The following is a 27,284-nucleotide window of genomic DNA, read 5'->3' as shown; positions in this document are numbered from 1 at the left end:
GCACGCGTGTGAAGATTAAGTCTACCTTCCTCTTCTTTTTTGCACTTCTCCTTATGATTAACTGAAATTGTGTGTGTCCAAATGAAGGTCGAGTTGCCTATTTATAGAAGTCAGTGCATCCAAAATAAGTCGACTTGAACAAGTGCGTAGGCTGACATGCCTTTCTAGAAACATCTTTGGGCCGACTTCAAGGTGACTTTGTGACAAGGTCTTGGAGGGTTTATGACACAAATAAATTTCCTTTTACAATGTGTAACATGCCCATATGGGTCTCCAAACTATGACATTGACTCAATAGACTTTATGACTTTATGACAAATCTTAAAAGTTCACAATGGAAGCCTTAACTAAAAATAAAATTCCTTGTTCATGAAACCCATGAGACAAACATTACAAAAATAATTTTATTTTTCTTCTTTTACATCAATTACATAAAATCATAATTACACATGTCATTATCAACACCAAACCTAGTTACACTTTTCAACATTCCCTCTTAACTGGGGAGGTATTCATAATGGTACTGGGTCATTCTCAATCTGAAGAATTCTCATAAGAAGATTCAAATTGGTAACCCATCTGTTTAGCATCATATCAACCAGCATTGTCACATAGCAAGGCCTTGACTAACAGCTCTATCTCTCCACAAGATCATAGCACAATGCTTGGCGAGACCAATGATGTTTAGACCAACTTTGCATGAAACGGGGACGTTTTTTGGAAGCAGGGGCACGGAAGCGTCATTTTCTATAAATCTAGGAAGCGAAGCGTCCACTATATATATATATATATATATATATATATATATATATATATATGTATATATGTATATGTATATATGTATATGTATATATATATGTATATATATATGCATTTATATTCAAAACAAACATCCCAAATACCAAATTAGTCGTAGAAGAAATGAAAACATGCATATTTTTACATAAATCAAAATAGATATGGCATCCATGATTCCATTGTACATCAATGATTAATTATTCGAGCATCAACCATCTATATTCTAGTAATTACAAACATACATCAAATTTTTAAGCATATTATTAAACATAAAACATTTGATTATATTATAAAACATAAAACATAAAGCATATCATCTAGCAAGTGAGCAACTGTCAACATTAGTCATGTCCAAAATTCAAATAATAATGTTTACAAAATAGGCCACTTGGCCACCACCAAGACAAAAAGGTTCAAATTCACAACAAGCCTACAAGTCTAGTGATTAATCTATGATAAAAGTAGTAAATTATGAATATATCTACTAATCTCTCCTCGTTCCACCATGAAGAGTATGTGGCGGTGATCCTCCACGTGGTGGCAATGAAGAAGATGGTGCCAGTGGAAGTTGTGGCATTGAAATTGATGTCGACGAAGCCCCTGTTGTTGGTGTTTGTTACCCACCACTTTGTGGGGGATATCCCCAGGAGAAATTTTTCTCCATGATGAGCCTCAACAAGCAACCAATAGCCCCTTGATGTCTCTTACTAGCTCGTTGTGCCATTTCTCTACCACCTGAGCTAGCCATGTGGTTCCTCACCCACCTGTATTGATCGTAAGTTTGAAGGTGGGCCTCCCGAATCTAAAGGTATGTCTTGTCATTTGATAATCGAGTATTCGATTTACTTAACATGGATACTTCTAGGTATGGATTGATGGGGTGATTTGGCAGAAAGAGTGGGCTTAGCTTGTACTCTTGTCTCCTTGATCTCTTTTGGTTGTTACCCTTGGATCTTAGTCCCGTCGGATCTCCTTTATTGACCATTTGGTTCTAGGGTGGTACTACTTGGGAAACCCCGACTTTGGCTGTGTGGTCCTGCTCCTTTACCCGTATATATATTACTCCCTTTCCACTCATTATACCCCCATTCATCATTTCTCCCACCTGGGTCCACATAGGGCTAGCCTCCCTATCCCCCTTGCCCCCACCTTGGATCAGGCCTAGAATGATGCCTCGGAGATTGAAGCAACTAAAAAAAAATAGAATAAAAAGCATAATTGGCCACATTTAACAGGAAATAGTACCACAAAATGCAAAAGATGTTCGGGACAAAAATAATTAGCACATGGGCAAAAGCCGACACATGAGCTTTACCCCATCCATGGCCATCACCCTGGTTCCATAAGCCCTAGATGAACCTCCTCTATCATTCAAGAACCCATGATTGTGCCAACCCTTGGAGGGAAATGAATCGCCCTACCTCAAAGGGGGTAATCACTGCTATATTATACACGTCATGCTCTTGCCCGTTGAGCCCCGGGCAGTTAATTAAAAAAGATCATAAAAGGCAAAAGGCATATAAAGAAGGGTGGAAAAATCAAGGTCGGAGCACCTCATGTACCACGACTTCTCCCTCCTATACATTATATACTCAGGTGTGTGGGCTTCCCCTTGTCTAGCTAGCCATTATGTGACCCAGGGTTGCCCCTCTCATTCCTTATTCCATCTCACCTATTTGTCACTTGCCACCCCCACTAGAAGGATGTACTTTGGACATATTATCCCCTCTACGGGCTGAAAACACTTAATAAGGTACTTGGCTAACCCCCTTTGGAGCTTGGAGACACTAGCACATGCCAAAGCCCACTACGAAAGGGCATGCCATTGTGAAGTACCCACTTTGCTATCCATGGTTTGTAAGCTCTTTTACCCAATTATTTTAATGACTAATTGTACTGGAAGCCTAGGGGACACATTGGATCTTATGTAGGATTGCAGGTGGTTTCCATTTGAGTTTGGCTTCCCTATATGGTATCCCGACCCCTAGAGGTCCACATTGGCACATGTAGGGTGTGCATAGAGAGCCATGGGCCTCCACAGCAACAGACAACACTCCACAAATCTTCATGGATGTTCAGAGACTACTAGCGATCCACTTTTGGGATGATGGTGATATGCTTGTCACACTATGTCCAGCAGGCCCCCACAGGAGCCCCACACTCTTGGCAGGTGTTCCAGCACTTGTACAATGTCATGGCGGCATTCATTCTACCACTTGGACAATTGTTGAGGATCTACAGGAATCTTTGATTCATATGGAGACCCATGGGGTCATTGATGTGCCCTCAGACCCACTGAGAGCACCACAGGTCTACTACTTGGAGAACAAGGGGCCACCCCCTTGTCCATCATATTCTAAGGGGCCCATAGGCTAATTCGAACTCCTTAGGAGGCTATATATTGATGTTAGATACATTCATTTGTATCATCACTTGACTTGGGATCTCTCTAATCATTGACAACTTCGCATTTTTTCCTTGGAGGATATTTTTTGGAGATGGATGAATTTTGACATATGGATTTGGGCTATTTATCTTGTCTTGGAGCTTTGTCTTGTGATCGAAATGTTAGTTGGATATACTCTATAACGTTGTAAGTAAATTTTTATCTTATTATTCTTGTTGTTGCATACTACTAAAATTAGGGCTAGTTGTTGCATAATCAAAATGTGGAATTGAGCGTGTTTTAGCTAATTTAATGTATGGGCCAATGTTATATGAATGAAGTGTCCTAGAGATTATTTCTCTCAATAAGCTTGCATCATTTGCTTTGAAGCATAAATGCTTAAAGGTCACTTTTCTTTTCTTTCTCTCAACATTGGATGAAGTTGATTTTTTGGGCTTCCTTGATCAAGAAACCAAGTTCTTACTCATCACCATCCTTGACTCCATATCCCCAAGTGAATTAGGCACTGGTCCCTTAAAGGGGTGATCATTTTAACCCTCTTTTTACCATTTTCCCCTTTTTCCCCAAGTCTAGCCCCATTAGGTCACCTAGGGCATCAATTTCCCAGGAATTGACCCAAGGAAAAACTTTGATCTCCTATAGGCTACTGCGCTGGTGGGTCCCCTCCCTCTCCTCCAAATTTGAGGCAATTCTAACAGTGGAATCTCTGAGAATCCCAAGCCCTAGCTCTAGGATTGAATTTTGCCTAGGCATCCCCAAGGCTAGACCTCAACAGGATCATTTCAACCTTTCAAAGTAAATATTCTTGTTTTGTCCTTTCCTTTCAACTTGTCCAAGATAGGAACATCATTGGTTGCTACATTCCATCCCCGAACCTCGGTTGGGTCCACTTGGCCCTGTGCGGTCCCACTTCTCAATAAAGATTATTTGTCAAGTACCATTTGGGAATCCAAGTTCCCCAAGGATTATAGGGATTGAAAACCTCATCTATAAGCCTATCCTTTCTCCCTCGACCCTCCAATCCTCACCCCTTACCCCTAGTGGACCAAGTCCCTTGCTTAAAGAGAGCAAGTTCCATTCTTCAATCCATCCTTGGGAAAGGGTTTTCAGGGTCACTTCTCACATATCCATTGACATATACTTTACAAGTGATCCCTACACTACTGGGACTCCTCCCATTAGTGAAAGTCTGTAAAGAGCATGGAGACTTAGTTGTGGTGACAGTGGGCTAAGCCTCCACCGTTGCCCTTAACCTAGCAGTTGCCCCATTTGGAACCCCTTTTAGGTCCCCTGCTAGTTTGGTGGTAACAATGTTGAACCATGGAACCTGGGAACCAAGGGACCAAATGGGGGTGTCATCTCAACTCGATCATCACATCCTGGAATCGCTCAAAAAATTCATACCAAAAAAAAACCACTAGTTAACAAAAAAATTAAAAACAAGAATAAGAGAAATGTTTTATAAGCAAAATTAACACATTTGAATTCAGTGGACATACCACTTATTGACTGAATTTTGAAATTCATACCACAATGGACATACGTGGATAAGAGCATCCTCTAATTTCTCTAATCGCAACACTCCATCCTCCAAATAGGCTCCTTTGGAATCCTGTCCCAAACCTTAAGGTCTTTATTAGTCTTTGCATCACCACATTAATGGGACAACAATCGCAAGTTGTAATGAACATAAACCAAGCTCTTTGCCCGGTCTAAACTCAACATGTTCCTTTTAACACTGTGGATGAAAGAATAAGAGCTCCAACACCTCTATGCAGAATAAGTGTTTACCACCTGTGATACTACCCACAATGCCAAAGTCTGTAGAAGTGGAGTAGCACCTCCATGCATGTTCCACCACTCAAGGGAAGAAAAACTCTCTTGATCTCTAATTGCATGCATGCTCCCAAATGGACCAGTGCTAAGCATATAGTTTCTCAACTATTTCCGTACCATGGCAGCCTCCTCCTCATCAGGGACTAATTTATCCAACGCAATCATATATTTTTCGAGAACCTCTGGATCTAGGTGTGGTTTTCTCCTGCTCCGCCCCCCTCCCAAATGCTGGTGTTGAAAGCCATGATGGATGATAGTATTTAGGTGTCAAAACATATGCAAATGCATGCAATGGAACATTTAGCATTTCCCATTGGTTTTCCACCTCTACACGAATATAATTGTACAAGGTGATATCTCTAGGCTCAACAATGTCTTTAATATGCTCCAACATGCTATCCATTTGCTCATACACCTTTATTGGCCGATCTGAATCTGCAAACTTGATCATGTAATAAATTGGTTTGGTGATTTGGTGATTTGCAAAACATATTTAACCTGTGACCAAAAGAACATGTCAAGAATAGTGTCCTTGGCTACATTAGCACCATCTTTATACGTGTTAATTTTCTCCCATGACTCAGAAGCCACCATATTAGTCAAATCTTGTCTCACCTTCACTAGCCGCCTAAAGGTGAGGTAATAACTTGCAAATCTTGTTTTTGCAAGTTTAAGCAATGGCAACTTGGAGTAAGTGCCATAGAAGTACTTTACCCTTGTATGCCATGTGATAAATTTAATGAGTTGCTTCCCTCTCTTGTAGAGCTCATTAATCCACCCACATTCTTTATGCTTCACAATATCAAGCATCAAAAGGTTCAATGTGTGCACCAAGCACCCAGACCAAAAGATGTGTGGATGAGTACGCTCAATAACTCTTCCTGCTGCCTTATGATTTGTTGCATTATCTGTGATCACTTGAACCACATTATTCAAAGTCCAGACCAACATCTCTGATTGATTGCAATAGGATATCTGCAATGTTTTTCGGAAGATGCACTAATGGAGGAGTCATGACATGTAATAAATACAACATCACTAGCAGAAACACCAAGAACATTTACCAAATGTTGGTTTCTAATATTTGTCCACCCATTTGATATAATGGATACCCCACAATCCACCCAATCATTTGTAAAACGTGTCAAAACTCTTTGAACCTTTGCTTTTACTCTTTCTAATAACACTATTCTAGCTTTCTCATAGTTGGGGGCCTTGTATCCTTTCGGGGCTTCATTGATGGCCTTTACCATTTCATGCTAATAGGGAGAGCGAAGCACATTGAATGGTACACCGTAAGCACAAAGAAATCAGACTATCTTTCCATCCACATCATCCCTCCCAACAACATTCAGGAAATCCTCTATTGTTCTTTTACGTCCAAAGCTTGCAGAAGTACCATGAGGAGATGAGCTACCAAATCTAGAGGTTGCACTTGATTTAGACTGAGTTTTTTGTTTCTTTCTTTTTTGTTGTGCAACCTCCTCTATTTGGATGTATTTTCTTCTCTGTTCAATTGAAATATTTAGGCAGATTTGTATCCCCACAGCACCCTTTTTATCATCACTGTCCATCACCCCACAAAGATGCCTCCTCGCACGGATATATGAACCACTAAATGGTTTTCGTCCATAACAACCATGAGGGCACAAAAATTTGTAGCTTCCACCACCCTTTCCCCCTTCAAGTTTGGTCACATAGTTCCACAAGGGTGTCAATGCAGCTTTCCCCTCTAGTGTTTCAGTGTTCCCTTCAAGTTCATCCCCTTCCTCTTCAAACCCTTCATCCTCATCATACATTCTGTCACTCATATGGGGACCACTATCCTCTTGTTCATCTTCCCTTTTATTCCTACTCCCCCTTGTCATCATGAAAACGAAAAGTGGAATAATATATAGAAGCCAAAAGAACACCATCTTGGAATATGAATATAGGTGGTGGACAACCTGCAGTTAAATGAGCAAGAAGAAAGAATGGGGAGGAGTAGGAGAGGGAGGAGAAAAATACAGAAAACAATGAAAAGAATGAGGGAGTTTGGGGTTTGCTCTTACCTCTTTAGCTCTTGTAGATGGAAGCCCTTCTTTGATTCTCCAAGCTCCTCCTCCTTCTCCTAGCTCCTCCTCCTTCACTCCTCCAAGCTCTCTTCAAGTCTCTCCTCTCTTTCTCCTCTCATTCTCCTCTCTTCTCCAACCTCTCTTCTCCTCTCTTCTCCAACCTCTCAAAAAATACAAGTGAGCAAATGAGAGGTGAAAGAGCCTTTTAATCCCCTCATTCCCTTCTCTAACCCAACTTGGACCCACCACCAACCACTATATTAAAAAAAAAAAAAATTGTGGGGTTTCACGGCGAAACTGGTCGGCTGCCCACAGAAGCGGTCACGATCCTTACGAATCCGACCTTGAAACGCTGCATTTCGGCCAGGTGATTTGCCACTCGATACACGTCCCAGACTTTCTCAAATGCGGATCGGACCAGATGGTTCCCATAGGGCAAGAAGTGTCTTTTCCGGTCCGATCTGTGTTTCAAAATTTTCGGGACGCGTTTTGGGTGGTGGATCACCCACAGATCCGTACAGGTCGTGTTTTAAGGTTTTGATCCGGGGGAGGGGGGGTCGTTTCGTGCAACATCGGTATAGATACCCTCCATCATTGTCTCTCTTGAAACATACCCTACCCGAGTTCTCAGAGTGTGTTCCACCAAGACTATTCTTATCTTGGATTCCCAGTCCTCAAAGAATATCGGTCCTTTACAACTAATCTTATCTTGCATGCCCTAACTCATCCTCAAAGAGTGTCGGATGCCAGATGTTTACCCAACCCTCCATTCTGTCTAAGTGAAGACAAGAATGATGTGTCTATCATTCCCTCAATATAGCGATGACATACCCATTCCACTGAAGGAATGTACCCAAGCTCCTTCTTGACCAGGAACTTGCTTCCAACAACTCTTCAGGTGGAGATCATGTGACAATCAACTGCTTGTAGAACTCCTTTCTTTGATGTCATGAAATTTTTCTGTCATGGAGTCTACATATTTTGGGACTTCTTCATAGGGCACATACCATCCATCACTTTCATCCATGAGTCAGTCATTTCATCATTCCTTTCATTGGAAAGTGATCCATCAGTCCATATTTGACCTTCCTTCATGTCGTGATGCCTTCTTCATGCCATGTTTCCTTGAGGATCTTTCATCCAACTACATGGTCACCAGTGGTGGAAGATGTCCATAGCTCTTCCCTAGGCAGCCCTGCATAAGCCCATCCAAATATTTGTTCACAAATGAGGAATGAACACTAAATCAAAATTACCTTTGTGATGGTATTTCATCATGACATCTTCTAGTTTGCAGCAGCATCCTGCATATGCATTGACACATCACCAAAAGATATATATTGTCAAAGGTCTCTTTCTTTTTCAGACTTCATCAGAGTCTTCATACCTTTCATGGAGATATCCTAGTCAAATCTTCTAATTCTAAGATGTCGATTGTCTTCTTCATGGTTGCATATTCCACGATCTCTTTCCTTCTTTCTTCACACATTTTCTTCCTAGGAACTTCTAATCAAAGTTCCTCCAATCCCTATCAACCACCTCATATTTCATATGAGTAGATATTATGTTGATTTCATCTAGTTAACGTGTGACCCATGATTTTTTGATTCCTTTACGAAGGAGATCCTTTCTTTTTTATTATGCTCTCAAGATAGAGCATTTATCCATGTTACTTGCAACCATATGACATGACTCTAAAATATCGAATACAAGCATACATACCTCATTATTCCTTTAGGTCATCTAGACTTCCTTCAACAACTTCCATGATTGAAAGAACTCCAATCCCTTGATTTGATTCACCTCTAGAGTCATCAAACCATCATCCCATGAATTCCACAAGATGGAATTCTTGATGAAACCCTTGCTTCCTTTTGATTGGAGAACCTTTCGATGAATATTCCAATAGAGGATCTTGAGTATCCTCATCCAGCAAATGTTTCCTTTTTCACTACGAGCCACGTTTCGATGTTTTGATCCGGGGGGCGTTTCGTGCAACATCGATATAGATACCCTCATTGTCTCTCTCAAAACATAACCTACCCGGGTTCTCAGAGTGTGTTCCACCAAGACTATTCTTATCTTGGATTCCCAATCCTCAAAGAATATCGGTCCTTTACGGCTAATCTTATCTTGGATGCCCTAACTCATCCTCAAAGAGTGTCAGATGCCAAATGTTTACCCAATCCTCCATTCTATCTAAGTGAAGAGAAGAATGATGTGTCTATCATTCCCTCAATATAGGGATGACATACCCATTCCACTGAAGGAATGTACCTATTCCTATAAAGGAATGTACCCAAGCTCCCTCTTAATTAGGGCCTTGACCAAGCTCCCTCTTGACCAGGGACTTGCTTCCAACAACTCTTCAGGTGGAGATCCTGTGACAATCAGCTGCTTGTAGAACTCCTTCCTTTGATGTCATGAAATTTTTCTTTGTCATGGAGTCTACATCTTTTGGGACTTCTTCATAGGGCACATACCATCCATCACTTTCATCCATGAGTCAATCATGTCATCATTCCTTTCATTGGAAAGTGATCCATCAGTCCATATTCGACCTTCCTTCATGTCATGATGCCTTCTTCATGCCACGTTTCCTTGAGGATCTTTCATCCAACTACGTGGTCACCAGTGATGGAAGATATCCATAGCTCTTCCCTTGGCAGCCTTGCATAAGCCTATCCAGATATTTGTTCACAAAAGAGGAATGAACACTAAATCAAAATTACCTTTGTGATGGTATTTCATCATGACATCTTCTAGTTTGCAGCAGCATCCTGCATACGCATCGACACATCTCCAAAAGATATATATTGTCAAGGGTATCATTCTTTTTCAGACTTCATCAGAGTCTTCATACCTTTCAAGGAGATATCCTAGTCAAATCTTCTAGTTCTAGGATGTCGATTGCCTTCTTCATGGTTGCATATTCCATGATCTCTTTCCTCCTTTCTTCACACATTTTCTTCCTAGGAACTTTTAATCAGAGTTCCTCCAATCCCTGTCAACCACCTCATATTTCATATGAGTAGATATTATGTTGATTTCATCTAGTTAATGTGTGACCCATGCTTTGTTGCATCCTTTACGAAGGAGATCCTTTCTTTTTGATCATGCTCTCGAGATAGAGCATTTATCCATGTTACCTGCAACCATATGACATGACTCTAAAATATCGAATACAAGCATACATACCTCATTTTTCCTTTAGGTCATATAGACTTCCTTCAACAACTTCCTTGATTGAAAGAACTCCAATCCCTTGATTTGCTTCACCTCTCGAGTCACCATACCATCATCGCATGAATTCCACAAGATGGAATTCTTGATTAAACCCTTGCTTCCTTTGGATTGGAGAACCTTTCGATGAAGATTCCAATAGAGGATCTTCAATATCCTCATCCAGTAAATGTTTCCTTTTTTACTAATGTATGATGAGCCTTGTGCTAGATGACTTTTTTTTCTTTTTCCCATAAGTACTACTTATGCTTCTAATGAGGTTACCAAGACCTATATCCTTCCATGGGTGACTGTCATAGACTTCTATTTCAGCTATTTTTCTATATCATCACGAGCTCTTGCTTTTAATGCTTCTATGATGCCATGATGCATCCCATCATTTTCCTTAGAGAATCATGATAGTCATATCTTACAATAGAAAAACTTGAAAACAGGGACTTTAAAAGAACTAGGTGAGGAAGACTATCTCAGTCATAGTAGAGATCTCTTACTTCCTCTTTCTTAGACTTCTTCTTTTTAGTTTCCTCCACTTCTTCGGTGATATGGACTTCTTCTCTACCTCTCTTGTTATTTTCCTTCTTGAGCTTAAGACAATCTCTTTTGTAATGCCCATATTATGCATCCATAGCATTGAACATTGGCCATGTTCTTCTTTTTCTAGGGACCAAACTTTCCAAATTTTCTCTTTCTTTTTGTCATTATGCCATATACTTGATTTTGTTCACTAGATCCCACATCAAACATTGCCTTCATCTAGGTTTCTTCAATCATAGAGACCATAGATCCTGGAATGGAGTGGCTTCTTTCTTCCCATAGATGCTTGAAGTAAAATTACCCCATTCCTCTAGTAGTGCATTTAGTACTACAGTGGTCATCTCCTTGTTAAACATTATTTCACCCAGATCTTGAAGTTGATCCCTTATTTCAGATATCCTCATAAAGTATGAGGCTATTCCTTCTTCTTTTGATATCCTAAACTTGTAGAGTTCTAGCCTTAGTGAGATAACTTCTCCTGTAGTGCTTACAGAAAACAACTCTACAATTTGTCATATATTTCTGTTGAAGTGTCAAGTTTAGGTACATATGGAATGAGGGGATCCTTCATGGATTCTATGAGAATCCTTTCAGCCCTCACTTCCCCTTTCATAAACCTCACAAGTGCTTGAGCATCTTCTTTTGGACGTTTTGTGATTGAGCCCTTAACATGTTCCATGACATCATTCTCAATAGGATTAAGATTTGTCCTTTTCTTCCATGCAAGAAAGTTTGAAGCCCCAACCAATTTGTTGCTTTTCTTGCAAAAAAGACATTTTGATAGATTCAGATGTAGTCATAAACATACTTGTGAAAATGCTTCTTTCTCCACTTGCTTCCTCCTTGAATTTGAGGATGACACAGATAATAAAACTCCTTCTTGATGAAGATAGTTCTCTTCAAGAGTGATCCTTAACCCCACAAAGAAAGAGATCACCTTATACCTTTGTTGATGATGACTTTTTGATGATGTTTTGATGCTTCTTGGATGATTTTCTTCAAGGATAAGGAGGTCCTTGCTTCAACGAGAGGGAGATTGCCTTAATACTTTTCAACTCGCTTCTCTTGGAGGAATAGACTTCAAGTGACCTTGATTTGTAGATCACTTCAACCTGATGAGGCTCTTTGTGATCTTTTGATGATGCTCAGAGGTTCCCAAGGCTTCCTTTTGATGTAGACTTTTTCTTTGATCTAGGGTTTTGGAACTTCTTTGTAGATCTTGACTTTGTTGATGATCTTCTAGATTTGCTTTGATGTCCTTCATGAATACTTGAGTGTCTCTTGATAAGATGCCCTTCCTTGAATTTGTCACCTTAGCTCTCATACCATGTTGAGAAATCTAGGGCATCTAGATTTAGGAGATTTCTCTTTGATGATAACTACTTGTGAATGCTTCATTAGATTGGGATGTTCTCTTTAGTTAGATTATTATAGTATTCTCCTTCATCAAACAGCGACCAAAACATAAACAATAAAGAGACAAGAGACATAAAATGTAGGCGATCAGCCAGGGAAAAACCTCTCCAACTTGAGAGGAAAACCCAAACGAATTCTTCTTCTTATAGAGACTTCAATTGTCGAATACCAAGACTAAGACTTAGACCCTTGACCTATTTGCCTCTCCAAGACCAAGTCACAAGTTCCTTCCTTTTCCACCTTCTTCTTGACCGAGTCAACACTAGTCAAAACTTCTTGTATTACACTTCTTGGCTGCCTTAAAATTTTCGGCCTCTTTTCCATAGATCTGCAGTTCATATTTCTGCAATCTCACACATGGGAGTAAGAACAAGTTTGGAGGTGTTTCCCTTATTCACTATATTCAGAGACTTTTCTAAGTGAACTCAGCTAGTAGTAGAGTTGATTTGGAGATCCTTTAATTGCTCCTTTGACTGTTATGACACCACTGCAAAAACCCTAGTTTTTCTGCCACACGTGTGAATATATTAGCTCACAAATAGTGCCAAATGCTTCGATCTGTTCCTCCTCCTTGTTGACTATAAGGCTATCTTCCTCTTCTTTTTCGCACTTCTCCTTGCTTGTGATTAATCGAAATTGTGTGGGTCCAAATGAAGGTCGAGCTACCTATTTATAGTAGTCTACATCCAAAATAAGCCAACTTGAATAGGTGCCAAGGACAACATGCCTTTCTGGAAACATCTTTGGCCCAACTTCAAGGTAACTTCGTGATAAGGTCTTGGAGGGTTTATGACATGAATAAATTTCCTTTTACAATGTGTAATATGCCCATATGGGTCTCCAAACTTTGACATTGACTCAATAAACTTTATGACTTGATGACAAATCCTCAAAGCTCACAATGGGGGCCTTAACTAAAAATAAAATTCCTTGCTCATGTAACCCATGAGACAAGCATTGCAAAAATAATTTTATTTTTCTTCTTTACAACATTTACATAAAATCATAATTACACATGTCCTTATGAAGAGCGAACCTGGTTACACTTTTCAACGGGAACTAAAAGAGAACTAACTTTGTACCTTTGCACTCTCCAACACTTCTCCAAGTCTCTCTCCCACAAAACTAATTTAGTAATTTCATCAGTGCTCCACCTTCCTTTACCTAGATTTCCATTGCACTCACTATATAAATAAATCTAAATGATACATAATGCATTTAATTTAAACAAACACACATGACACCATACCTACCTCCACTTGCTTGGTTTTCCCCTTCACCAAATGCACCAATGCAATCTTATACCATCCCTAGCACCTACCTCTATATCTCCACTTCCTAAACCCAACAAAAATCAAAACATTAAATATTAAATGAAGACCAAAAAAGTTAAGACAAACAACAAAAATCTTATAAGAAATATTAAAAAAACATTGAAAGATATTATGAGAAATCTTAATCATAATCCAAGACAACAAAAAAAATAAAAAATTACAAGTAATATTACGCAAAAGTACATTTTATTGAATGAACAAAAATCACAAACCCTAAATAAGGATGGAGGGAGGAGAACCATAGTATTGAAGGGAAGATATGCATACCCGAACCGAAAGAGAACTCGCACTCTACCTTTTTGAACTCTTCTAGATTACTACAAGTCTCTCTTACACAAAAATATTTCAAAAGTTTTAACATTGCTTCTCCACCTTTTGCTCATCCATATTCTTTAACCTACATTCGCACTACATTCAATAAATAAGAGAATCCCAAATAATATAAGATGCATCTAATTTAAATAGAAGTACATGTTATGCTACCAAAAATTATAAACCCCAAATTGGTAAGGAGGCTAGAGAACCATTCTATCTAAACTAAGACAATTTTATAGAAAAACATACATGAGCCTTGCACCAAACGACAACTTATCCTCTACCTTTGCTTCGACTTCTGCTATAGTGCTCCACATCTACCTGACAAAAAGGTATTCAATAGTTTCATCAGTGTTAATTCACCTTTCTAACTCTATATTGCATCTAAATTTCAAGAGACACATGATATAATGATGGAACAACAAATGAGTTAAATTAAAATGGGCATGAAACCATATAATTATGTAGTAACAAACAAGTAAATTCCCCTTACACATACCCTTTTTTGTCATTACCCATAAACAAGTAAATCCCCCAATTACATACCTCTTTCGCCTTTGCCCACTACACTATGGACTCCACATCATCCCTAAACCCACACTATGGATTGTTAAGGTTTTCCTTGATTTCTCCACCCATTGAACCAAAAAAAAAAAAAAAAAAAAACTCAAAAGGCACAAGAAAAACAAAATACTAAACCAAAAATTTGCATGGCCATGCTCATAAAGTCAAAGATAGAACTACAACAATTAAAAATAAAAATATTACAATAAACAAAAAACGACAATAGCAAAAAATAGGACCAACAATTAAAACGAAAATAACAAGAAAAGACAAACAAATGTATGCTTTACAACCCCAAAAAGTGTCCATCGCTAACCAAGGGAACCCTGCACATTGAAAAATAGAGTGTTATTAAATAGAGACTAGAAAATATTACAAAAATTATTAAATACACAGAATATTGTGAGAAATATGAAACAAAAATCAAAATATTTCATCAAAAATCTTAAGCAGAGACTAAATGTCTAATGAATAATCTTATGCACGAAAAGATGCATCTTATTCAAACACCAAAAATCATACACCCTAAATAGGTAAGGAGGGAAAAGAACTTGAGTGTTTGCAAGGAGAATATTCTATAGCATAGAATAGGTATGGATTTTGCACAAAAAGGAAACTCACCTCCACCTTTGCCCCTGCACTTCACTATAGTGTCTCTCTTATGAATATATTTCAGTAGTTTCATTTGTGATCCTCTACATTCCTTTACCTACATTGCATTGTATTTATAATTAAACAAACAAATCACCAATAGAATAAGATGCCTTTAATTTAAACAAAGGCATGTATGGGACCATATATACACAACAACATTTACCTTTACCTAGTACATCTATGGAATATTGGACCATTAAGACCTACATTTATTTTCCACCTACTAAACACCAAACAAAAATCAAACCATAAAATATTAAATCAAAATCAAAATATCTTATGAGAAATCTTAAAAGGACACCAAAAACCTCATGAAAGATCTTGGACCATTAGGACCTAACATTTATCTCCCACCCACTAAACCAAACAAAAATCAAACTCTAAAATATTAAATAAAGATCAAAATATCTTATGGGAAATTTTTAAAAGACACCAAAAATCTCATGAAAATATTAAATAGATAATAAAAAATATTACAAGAAATCTTAAACAAAGAACAAATATATTATGCAAAAATAAGTACATTTTATTCAAAGATCAAAATCACAAACCCTAAATAGCTAAGGGAGGAGAACTTTTTATTTGAAGTGAGAACAGTTTCATAGCATATCATACATGGGTTTTACACCAAATAGGAACTCACCATCTACCTCTGCCCCTATTGCACTGTCCCGTGTCTCTTTCACACAAATATTTCAAGAGTTACATCAAATAGTCCTCCATCTTCTTTTACATACACTACATCACATCTAAATTTAAACAAATTAGCCATGCTCACAAATGTTTAAAAAAAACAGCAACATCAATAACAAAATATACAAACAACAATAACAAAAAACAAGAGAAAAAACAAAAAGGAACAAATAGAGAGATATGGTAGAGACACTCTCCTTCACAACCCCAAAGAGCGTCCACATGAGGACATCCGACATAGCACAAATTAAAGCATTAAAAAGAGACCCAAAAATCTTATGAAAAAATATTAAATACACACAAAGTATCTTCAAAGAAATATGAAACAAAGGCCAGATTATCCTACAAGAAATTTTAAACATAGACCGAAAATGCTATAAGTAATCTTACGCAAAAGTAAATACATCTTATAGAAACATCAAAAATCATAAACCCTAACTACATAAGGGAGGACAGCCATTGTATTTGAAATAAGGAGGTTGTTCACAACTGATCATAACATGGTATTTGCACCAAAAGAACTCACCTCTTCCTCCGCCTTTGCACTTTACTATGATCTCTCCCGCACAAACATTTTAGTAGATTTATCATTGATCCTCCACATTCCCTTATGGGTGCTAGGACCTACCTTGATTCCTCCAACCATTGAATCTGACAAAAATAAATAAAAATTATGAGAAATCTTTAAAACATGCCAAAATTCTTATGAGAAATATTAAATAAACTATAATATACTATAAGAAAAATTTGATAGCATCCAAAAATCTTACACAAAAATAAGGAGAGAGTAGCACCATTGTATTTGAAATGGAGGATTACATAGGTTGTGCAACAAAAGAGAACTCGCATTTTTTCCTCTTACACAAAGATATTTAACAGTGCTCCTCCACCTTCCATTACCTACATTTATTCTAAAAATAAATAAAACGCACATTATATAATTACATACCATACAATGAGATAAATTAACCATACATACCTTATCTTTAGCCTTCACTTAAGAAATATGCATCGACGAAGTTGTTTGAGTCTGCACTAATTTCCTCACCCACTAAACAAAAACAAAACCAGCAAATCTTATGAGAAATCATTAAAAGGCACCAAAAATCCGACAAAAAATATTGACATAGACTGCACTATATTATCAAATAGGGGAGGACGCAATTGAGGAATAACTAGTGGACTATTTAGAGGAGGGGACATATGTCTTTCTCAAGTCCATCCTCAACACTTGGGAGGAACCTTCCTCAACACTAGGGACGAACCTTTAGAACATTAGAAAGGATATAAGACCATTAGCATGGAGGTAAGAGAATGTGAAGGAAAACCAAGCAAAACTAGGTTTTCTAAGGAGAAATCGTAAGAAGAAATGCATCAAATCTAAAAAGGAGAATGTGAGGCTAGTGTTTAGAGATAACATGTGAATGGAAAGAATCACTTCCTAAATGGAAAAATCCCTAATAGGGCAATTCAAGGGGAAAAAGTTTGAACATTGCATGCATGGATAAAAAGAGCTTGAAATGGAATATTATAGTATACTCTAATGTTGTATTTCCTCATTCAAGTTGGGCTTTCATTTGAGCTTCATTCTAGGGCATGTGTAAAAAAAACATATCAGAGAGAAGGCAGTGTTAGGTGTTGGAAAATGTAACTAGTTTCGGTCTTCATAATTGTCATTGTACTCATGTCAATATGTATATCTTATGTAACAAACAAAAGAAGAAAGAAAAAATATTATTTTATAGCATGGGTTTCACACTTCTTGTTGATGGTCTTCTAGGTAAAAGCATGTTTATCATGTTTCTAGGGTTTGTTAGGTCATAAGATTTATTGTCATTAGCCAAAAGAGTCAATGCCATGAATATAAGACCCATCTGGGCAAGATGTACCTTGTGAAAAAAATTATTGAGCCTAGAAAGTCCTGGAAAACCCCAAAGCACAAGTCGGCCCTAACAACTTCAAGTCAACCTAAAGGAAGGAACTTGAACCCCTCAGATGTGTATAAATACAGGCAACTTCAACCTCATTTGGCACTCGCTCACTCACAAGTTCGATATCTCAAGAAAAGTTTGATCTAAAGCTGAGAAGACGCTAGAACGAAGAGCAAGGAAGAAAAAGTCTTGGATATTTGTTTTTGGGCTCTATCTCTCTCACATATGAGCAAAATTAGGGTTTCTACAGCTTCAAGGAAGGCCGAAATTACAGGTCTGAATTGTAGAAGAACAAGTTGCAGGATCGAGTTGTTGGAAGATCAAATGTTCTGATTTGGCCCCATTGACTTCAGGAAACATTGTCTTGCTCAAATGAAGATCTCTTGAGGAATTGTCTTAGGCTTTATGCAACATCTACAAGGCTGAAATTGCAGGTCGAAGTTGCAAGGTCGAAGCTGAGGGTCGAACTGAAGCTAGAAGTTGGTTGAAACAAGATTGAGCCTTGTTGATCTGATCTACTTGGAAGGGCTTCTTGAAGCTGACTTGGTGCTTGGAGGGGGACTTGGTCTAGGGTTTGGTCTTGGTTGCCTCATTTGACGCAAATTATATAAGAAGAGGAGTATTTTTGGATTTTCCCCTTGGGGGGTTTTGTCCTAGCTTGGAGCCTAATTTTTGTGTCCATTGTCTTTACTGTTTTGCACTTGATAATTATTTGATGAAGATCTAATAAATAAACACAAGAAGATAAAGTACACAAGCAATTATTAAGATTACGGAAAAATTGAATTAATAGTTGCCCTACTGCATTTTCCAACATGGTATCAGAGTTAAAATGAACAAGAGAAGGCAGTTGGAAGGGCACAAAGAAGGGTTTGCTTGTCAAGATGAATCATTAAGGAAAGAAGAAGAAGACCTCGTAATCAAGGTCTCATCAAAGGAAGAAAGGACTAGTATTTGTTGAAAGATTATCTAGTACAACATTTTGAAGAAGAGGAAGCATCAAGGAATCTTAATATCACCATTCACACTTTGAAGTTGTTCAAAGACTTTGTTGCTGAAGGCATCTTCGAAGACATCTTTCTAGGGAATCATTAAAGTCTCCTTGAAGGTCTTGAAAACATCAAGATAGTTGGAGACATCATCAAGGAGGAGGATTCTTGGTTAACAAAGTAAGTAGTATATTGTCTTCTATGTCTCAATCTACAAATCATATGGCTACATTCTGCAAGGAAATCAACAAGCTTGTTGGGTAAGCAAAACTCCTAGCATGGAAGAAGATGATTGACTTGGCACTTACAGAGAATGAAGTCATGGAGTATGTCCTTGGAGTAGTAGTTGAACCAAGCAAAGAGAAGACTCAAGAATTAGCAAAATACAAGGGAGAAGTAAGGGCACAAAGGATTATTGTTGAATCCCTCAAAGATCATCTTGTTCCCTTTGTTGCAGATTTGAAGACATCAAAGGCTATGGTAAAGTTGTACTCTATAAGTACACAAGGTCAAAAGATTTCCTTTAGGAATCAATTATATAGGATAAGGAAATCAAAGGATGAAGACATGGACACCTATCTAATGAAGATCTCACAAATAAGAGATCAATTACAAGGGCTTGGAGTAACTGTTACAAATTCTGAGATGAGTATATGTGTGCTAAATGCTTTTCCTACTGATTGGAGTTTTTTTGCAACTAGCATCTACTCAAGAAAGATACTACACCATTTGATGAATTATGGGCTCAATGTATCTTGGGAGAATCTAGGATCAAGGCAAAGGATGATACAAAATCAAGTGAAAGGTCTCAAGCCTTCATTTGCAAGGACCAAGAAGTTGAGGAAATGGAAGTTTGGAAAGTCCAAGAAGGAGACAGACATGTCCAAGACCCAATGCTTTACATGCAATGAGTATGGACATTATAAAAGGGATTGTCCAAACATTAAAGTGAACAACAAAAGGAAGGAAAGGCGTGAAGCTCACATAGCTAAGGAAAGGGGAGAACCTGAAAAGAAGTCGAAAGGAGAAGATCCCAAGGAACTTTATTATTGAAGGAAGGCTCATCTATGTCAAGTTCTTTATGAATTTTTGTTTTTCCTTTATTAAGTAGAAAGTAGAGTAGCATGCATCATTGCTCTAGAAGAATCTTGTTTTTGTAAGAAGTGTGAAATCAGATAGAAGCACATGAAAGTAGAAAAAATAGAATCTACTTGTTTAATTTGCTTTGGAAGGATCATCTAGTTTAAAGAAAATGAGAAAAATTGGGACCATATTACATATTATTATTCATCCGAGAAATTTTCTAACATCATGTTAAAGGTAGTCATTTTGCAAAGAAGGATCATGAAGATCCTATAAGAATCATCATTATGGAAGATTCTTGGTAGTAAGCATTATGACTGGCATATAGTTTTGGAACAATACTCTTGAAGGATGAAGGATTGCAGATGGTCAAGGTTGCAGTCTGAAAGGCATAATGAAAGTCTTTGCCTTCTTGCAAAAGGAAACCTATCTTTGACAGGTATAAGAAGCAGGCTAGATCAAAGGATGGTTAGATGATTATATGAAAGCAAAGGTTTGCATATTCTTTCCTAGAGCATGATTCATATCTACAAGAATCATGAAGGAAGAGTTAGTCATGAATGTGTATTATAAGACTTCCATATGGCTGCATAATGCTCGAAATAAGAATTTTTTTCGAGTGAATGGAGATCAATACTCACAAAATTGAATGGCATATGACAATGTTGATCAACATCAAGTATAGCTTCTAGAAGAAAGATAGGGAGTTAACAATGACCACTCCAACGAAGGTAATGTAGCTTGGTAATCAAGCTTCGATCCATGGGCACTCTGACGAATATATGAAGAAAAATTCATATGGAGATGGATCATGCAAAAGGATGTTGATCTCAAAGGACTCGAGTAAGTTAACGCTTTGATAAGAAGGACCATCATGACAAGGTAACTCTAATATTTAACATTTTGATATTGGTTATCTGGTTAACATATTGTTTTGCTACCTGGAGAGGACACTGCATGAATGCATGATGACAGTTGAGACATGTTCAACTGTGGATGTTGAACTCAATTCAACAAACATATGAATTGAGTATATGATCTTGACAATATTTGGAAGGTTATGTAGTCAAGGTGTTCGCATTATCACCTTGTGATTAAAAGGTAGCAATGTAAGAAGATAACATGACCACATTCATGAAGGAGCTATGAGTAGCTTGAAGTTTGAAAAGGCTCAACATAATGCCTTCTTTAATGATGACTAGAGGAAAGTGATGTGCAAGGTTGATGGCTTGAACCATGTCACAGATTGAAGAAAGAGGATGGCTCCTTGATACCCTAGAAGGAGGAAAGCTCGATATAATGAGATGCAAAGGAAAGAGGGAGCCATGCAGCTATCTCCATGGAAAACTGAAATTTGATAAAGCTTGTGGTGTTGACTTCCCAAATTAAAAGGAGGTCAGGAATCTCCTCTATATTTGAGAGGGAGTAAAGGAGTTTCCTTAATAGGAGAAAGGATTTATTCTCTAATCAAGAGGGAATGGGGATCTACTCCCCGGTTGAGAGGGAGTGATGATAAACATCACATTTGTATTGTCACCTTCATGAGTCATGCACTTGACCAAGACTAACAACCATGAGTCTAAGTGAAGGCCATGGAGAGAGAATGGTGGATGGAAGATTAAATAAGCATATATGATTTCCTTGAGGATAGAAAAATCCAAGATAGGAAATGGACTGACACTCTTTGAGGATTGGAAAGGTACCCAAGTTAAGAGTGGTTGAAGAGGACTAACATTCCTTGAGGATTGGGAATCTAATATAAAATTAATCTTAGAAAGGACATACCTAGTGAAAATCTAGATGGGGTATGTGCCTTGTAGAGGTAGTGTGGTATCTCACGTAAAACTTCCCAGCATTATGATTTTGTATATGAAAGGCCTTACTATGTTGACAATGTTCATCGTGATGTTGATGCTTAAAGATCTTACCAATCCGACACTTCTTATGAGAACTCTTTAGTTTGAGAATAATTGTGTACCATGGTGTACAATTATGAATACCTCCCTAGTTAAGAGAGAATGTTGGAAAATGTAACTAGTTTCGGTCTTCATAATTGTCATTGTACTCATGTCAATATGTATATCTTTTGTAACAAGCAAAAGAAGAAGGAAAAAATATTATTTTAGAGCATGGGTTTCATGCTTCTTGTTGATGGTCTTCTAGGTAAAAGCATGTTCTTCATGCTTCCAGGGTTTGTTAGGTCATAAGATTTATTGTCATGAGTCAAAAGAGTCAATTTCATGAATATAAGACCCATCTGGGCAAGATGCACCTTGTAAAAGAATTTATTTTGAGTCTAGAAATTCCTAGAAACCCACAAAGCACAAGTTGGCCCTAACAACGTCAGGTCGGCCTAAAGGAAGGTACTTAAACCCCTCAAATGTGTATAAATACAAGCATCTTCGACCTCATTTGGCACTCACTCACTCACAAGTTCGATCTCTCAAGAAAAGTTTGATATGAAGCTAAGAAGACTAAGTAAGCTAGAGCGAAGATAAAGGAAGAAAAAGTCTTGGATATTTGTTTTTGGGCTTTATCTCTCTGACACGTGAAAAGAATTAGGTTTTTTGCAGCTTCAAGGAAGGTCGAAATTGTAGATCCGAATTGTAGAAGAATAAGTTGCAAGATCGAGTTGCTGGAAGATCAAACATTCTGATTTGACCCCATTGACTTTGGGAAACATTGTCTTGCTAAAAGGAAGATCTCTTGAGGAATATTCCTAGGCTTTCCTTAGCAGCTACAATGCCGAAATTTCTAAGTCGAAGTTGCAAGGTCGAAGTTGGGGGCGGAAGTTGAAGCTGGAAGCTGGTTGAAACAGGATCGAGCCCTGTTGATCTGATCTACTTGGAAGGGCTTCTTGGAGGGCTAAAATGGTGCTTGGAGAGGGACTTGGTCTAGGGTTTGGGTCTTGGTTGTCTCATTTGAAGCAGATTCTATAAGAAGAGAAGAGTTTTTTTGGGTTTTCCCCTTGGAGGGGTTTTGCCTTGGCTTGGAGCCTAATTTTTGTGCCTATTGTCTTTACTATCTTGCACTTGATATTTGTTTAATGAAGAAGATATAATAAAGAAACACAAAAAGATAAATAAAGTACACAAGCAATTATTAAGATTAAGGAAAAAATGAATTAATAGTTGTCGTACTGCATTTTCCAACATTAGGGACTATCCTTACTCTACTCTAGGAAGTGTCAAGGTTTGATCCTTGAAAGGAACCAATGTATTCACGACCCATATGGCTAAAAATGTCATCTTCACATGGAAGTTTCCTTGAAACCTTGATAACTGGAGCATTTCACTTAGGTGTGCTAATTGTCATGAGATAATGTTATATGGAGAGACTAGACTAGATAGAACACAACATGGAATTGGAAGAAATAAGAATGGTTGCTAGCAAATAAGGAAAAATAGGATAAAATCAATGTCTAACAAAGGACCATAAATAGGTATATCAATGGGACTATTAAGGACAATAATGTTCAAAAAAAGACATATAAGCGAAACCAGTTGATGCTACAAAATCCCTAAAGTCTGGAGACAATTTTAGTATAATGAAAGAAGTTGAAGGCATCTTTGAACCCTCAAAGGCATAAAATTTCGCTATAAAGTGGCTAAAGGTGGCACAAAAGCTACAAAAGAAACCAAAAAACAACAATAACAAGAACATGAAATTGGTCAATAAGGTTTAACTCAGGTGGTTGAGAGGAGTGTTATCCTCCCTACCCAAGTTTAATTCCGACATGTGACATACTAAGCCCTTAAGGAGTATATTGTTGTAACAAATTGAACCATTGTTGTGAACCTAGCTTTGTGCCCTAAAGAATCGAGGGTTTATCCTATGTACCATCCTCAAAATGAGAGGAAATGCCCAACCTTTCTTTGCATTCCTCAGATATTGAAGGTCATTGTAAAATAATAGTTTGTGGGTTGAGCATCCTTGAAAAGACACATCCTTTCGTCAATTTCCTTGGGCGGGAAATAAAAAGGAACAAGCTTATAAGAGTCCTAAATGTAAAGGAATGTGGATTAATCATGGCCTAAATGTGGACAACCCTACACAAAATTTTGGTGATACTGAGGATATTACTAATTTTGAGGTGTGTGAGGGTGATGTTGGTAATAGTTCTGTGGTTTGTATCATTGATGGTAGCACCACAAGTCTGAAACAACGCATATAACTTGATGTTGGATAGAACATGTGACAGCCCTAATAATCTAAAATGTAACCAACAACATAACTAGTATGACAAGACTCCTTAGCCAAGTTATGGTAGCCCAGATAATAATGACAAGGATAACCATCCTTTTCAAGTGATATCAAACATTTTGCAGATTGTTGATTTTGCACATTTTGCAGATTGTTGATTTTTGCATGCATTATTGCGAAATTGTGGAATTATTGTTTCTATATAGTATCTCTCAATGTATGGGAAATGAATGTTGAACGAAATTCTCCAAGGAATAATTCTATCATTAAATTCATCTTGACAAGCCATCTCTTTTTGCAAAACTAAGTATAAATATTTAAGGTCACTCGCCCTTGCCCTAAGACTAAGCGAAGTTGTCCTTGAAGCCTCCTTGACCTAGAAACGAAGTCCATTCTCACTATTCTTCTTGACTCCAATCTCCCTAAAGGATTAAGCACTAGTCTACCATAAGGTGGTCACCCTAAAAACCATTTTCCTTCACCTTCCCTTCTTCTCTCTAGGTCTAGCCCCATTAGATCACCTAGGGCATCATTTTCCTGACAAACTACCCAAGGAAAAACTTCGATCTCCTGACCTCTTCTACGTTGGTGTGTCTCCTAGGTCTCCTCCAAATTTGAGGAAATTCTGACGATGGGATTGTGAGATATCCCAAGCCCTAGCCTTGAGACTGATTTTCGCTCTAGGTTCCCTTAGGCTAGTACCTCATAGGGATCATTTTGGCACCTTTAAGTGAAAATTCTTTCTTTGATCCCCTTCTCTTCCTTGTTTAGGTCAAGCTCATCATTGGTTGCTAAACCCCCTCCTCTTGACCTAACCTGGGTCCAGTTGGTCATGTGTGGTCCCATTCCTCATCAAAGTTAATTCTTCAAAAACAACTCGGGAATACAAGTTCCACAAGGATTTTAGGGATTGGGAAGCTCCTTTGCAAATCACATCCTCTAAACCTAGCCCTTAAATCCTCATCCCCTTATCCTAGAGAATCTTGTACCTTGCTTAAGAAGCAAGCAAGTCCCACTCTTGAGTCTCTCTTAGGAAAGGGTCATTTAAAATCACTTCATATCCATTTTGATCTATCATTCACAAGTGATTCTCCATATACCGGGTCTCCTCCCATCGGTGAAAGTTCGTAAAAAGTAGGAAGCTTTAGTTGTGGTGACCGTGGGATTTAGCTTCATTGTTGCTCTTGACCTAGCAGGCGCCCCTCTACGACCCCCTGCTAGTTTGAGCAGTAACATTTTGGCGTCGTTGTTGGGGACACGAAACGTGTGTTTTGTTCCCCATACGACATATTGACATATCATTATTGGCGACTTCATTGGAAGAACGAAGCCCTAGTTATTCATTAAACTTCAAAGTTTGTATCTGTGGGGTGATTCAAGCATCTCTTAAGGCACTTTAATTCACACTAGTGACTCCATTTTAATCCTAATATGTAAAATCGTAGAAGATGAACTATCATAAAAGAGAGATTATCTTGGTCCTACATTTGCAAAACTCATTGACGAAGACATTCAAGAACTGGGAAAGAATGGGGATAAATATGCAGAATCTTATCAAAATATATTGGAAAGTATAGATATGGAACTCATGCTCAGGTTTTATAGATCACAACAAGTACAACTCAACATGTTCAAGGATTTCTATGAGAGGGATCCTAGTCTCATCTTTGACCTAGCTCGCCTTGCTTATGCATTGAATATTCTAACTGACCTAATCAATAACAAATGTTATAGTCAACCAAAGGGTATTCAATTGGCTGACATTGAAGAGAGCTCAAGTCCAAGTGAGGATGAAAGCATCGGTTATAGAATTGGAAGATAATGACAATGGGAAAGGGAATATCTCCTCTGAGGATGAGGAAGAGTTGGATCCTGTAAGCCTCCAAATCACGCAAGAAAGAATGGATGAATATAGTAGGTCGTAGGTCGTGTAAGGGAATATATTTCTAGTGAAGTATTTTCCTTTTGCACGAAGAAGAGGTAAAGCTTCATAAGATGAAATGTGAATATAAAGAGAACCCTACTAGCGCTCTCCAAGAAGCATATTACCAAAATCATGTAACAAATACCTTAGCCATTTTTCTTCAAGAGAAGAGAGGTCCCGCTTGTCAACCAACCAAGATGAAGATAACCTTGAGGATCTCTGAATGAGCAAAAAGATGAGTCCTCATTGGGTCCTGTTGTAGCGGCTGCAGAACCCTCCAAAATTTTGGCTTCCACTCAAATTTCAAAGCCTTCCTTGGTCTTTCCCTTTATTGTTGCAAACACTTGACCTCATTTCTTGAGCTTTCTTAGAGTCTTTTCACCCCTTTTGCTTGTTTGATCAACTATCGTCTTTTGGCATGTTTGATTGTTTATCATGCTTGTGAACCTTTTCTGGTGGTTTTGAAGCTTGGTATTTGTGTTTTTGAGTTGTCCTAGCTATGTAAACATTTGTCACACTCATACACAAAGTTTTAAGCACCACCGCACAAGTATCGTCACGGTCTTCCTAAAGTCTATCTCAAGTGTCGCTTTTTGTTTTAGAATAGTCACACAAAGGGTAATGCTTTGTCTTGTTATTCCAATGGTCTATGTTGCCATGTCGTCGAAGTATGCTAAGTGTGTGATCACAATTTCAAGTTCCTCACAAGTTCACTTTCCTCCCGCACTCAACCATTTCTCTAAAAATCCTCCCCACTAGGCAACTCAGTTTCACCGGACCCCAACTGAACTGTGCACTGCACAGTCTCAGCCCTCAGTGATGCAACCTTGCTGCCTGGAACTGCGCAGTGTGCAGTCACTGTCCCCTATGGCAGTTGCACTGCGCAATTCCAAAGCTGAGTAGCCTCCCTTCATCCCCAGAACTACGCAATAACTCCTCCTAGCCTAACCTAAACTGCGCACTTCACAAGATCAATCCTCAAGCTTCCCCCTTTGCATGCTAGAACCCCACGATGCGCAGAGAACCTAGCATGCCTTGCCTCCTAGAACTGCGCAGAATTGTCCCCCAGTGTCCTCCCTCAGTCGGGACTCACTGATCTCAAGAACAGCGTAGATCTATCCTCCAGGCCTCACTGCTTCCCAGTCATGCCTTGCCTCTAAAAACTACACAGACCTGCCTCCCAAGGTCTCAACCTACATCAGCCACTAACTGTCTCAACTGCGCAATCCTATCTTCTAGTGGCCCCTGCGCAATTTTCCCCTCAGTGAGGATTGTGCTTAGAAGTTCCTCAGCCAAGCCTGAGCTA

General features: G+C 38.4%; 1 long non-coding RNA gene across 5 annotated transcripts in view; it reads right to left on the bottom strand.

Annotated features, from left to right (window-relative positions):
* LOC149143885 (uncharacterized) overlaps positions 1-27,284 on the bottom strand; it is an 80,056-nt gene that overhangs the window by 1,692 nt on the left and 51,080 nt on the right. For 2 of the 5 annotated variants that reach the window (XR_016264259.1, XR_016264261.1), the window contains exons 2-7: positions 16,828-16,899; positions 16,643-16,748; positions 16,375-16,499; positions 15,123-15,210; positions 14,187-14,827; positions 13,890-14,019 (exon numbers count right to left, since the gene is read on the bottom strand). This is a non-coding gene — a long non-coding RNA (uncharacterized LOC149143885). The remainder of the gene's footprint in view (positions 1-13,889; positions 14,020-14,186; positions 14,828-15,122; positions 15,211-16,374; positions 16,500-16,642; positions 16,749-16,827; positions 16,900-27,284) is intronic. The other 3 variants (XR_016264260.1, XR_016264263.1, XR_016264262.1) reach the window with 3 other exon arrangements.

This window comes from Pinus tabuliformis, chromosome X (genome assembly GCF_031772625.1).
Source record: "Pinus tabuliformis cultivar Carrire ecotype Pingquan chromosome X, CPIR1, whole genome shotgun sequence".
Lineage (NCBI taxonomy): Eukaryota > Viridiplantae > Streptophyta > Pinopsida > Pinales > Pinaceae > Pinus > Pinus tabuliformis.
The sequence above is the reverse complement of the archived record's forward strand: the minus strand, read 5'-3'. Positions and strand labels throughout refer to the sequence as shown.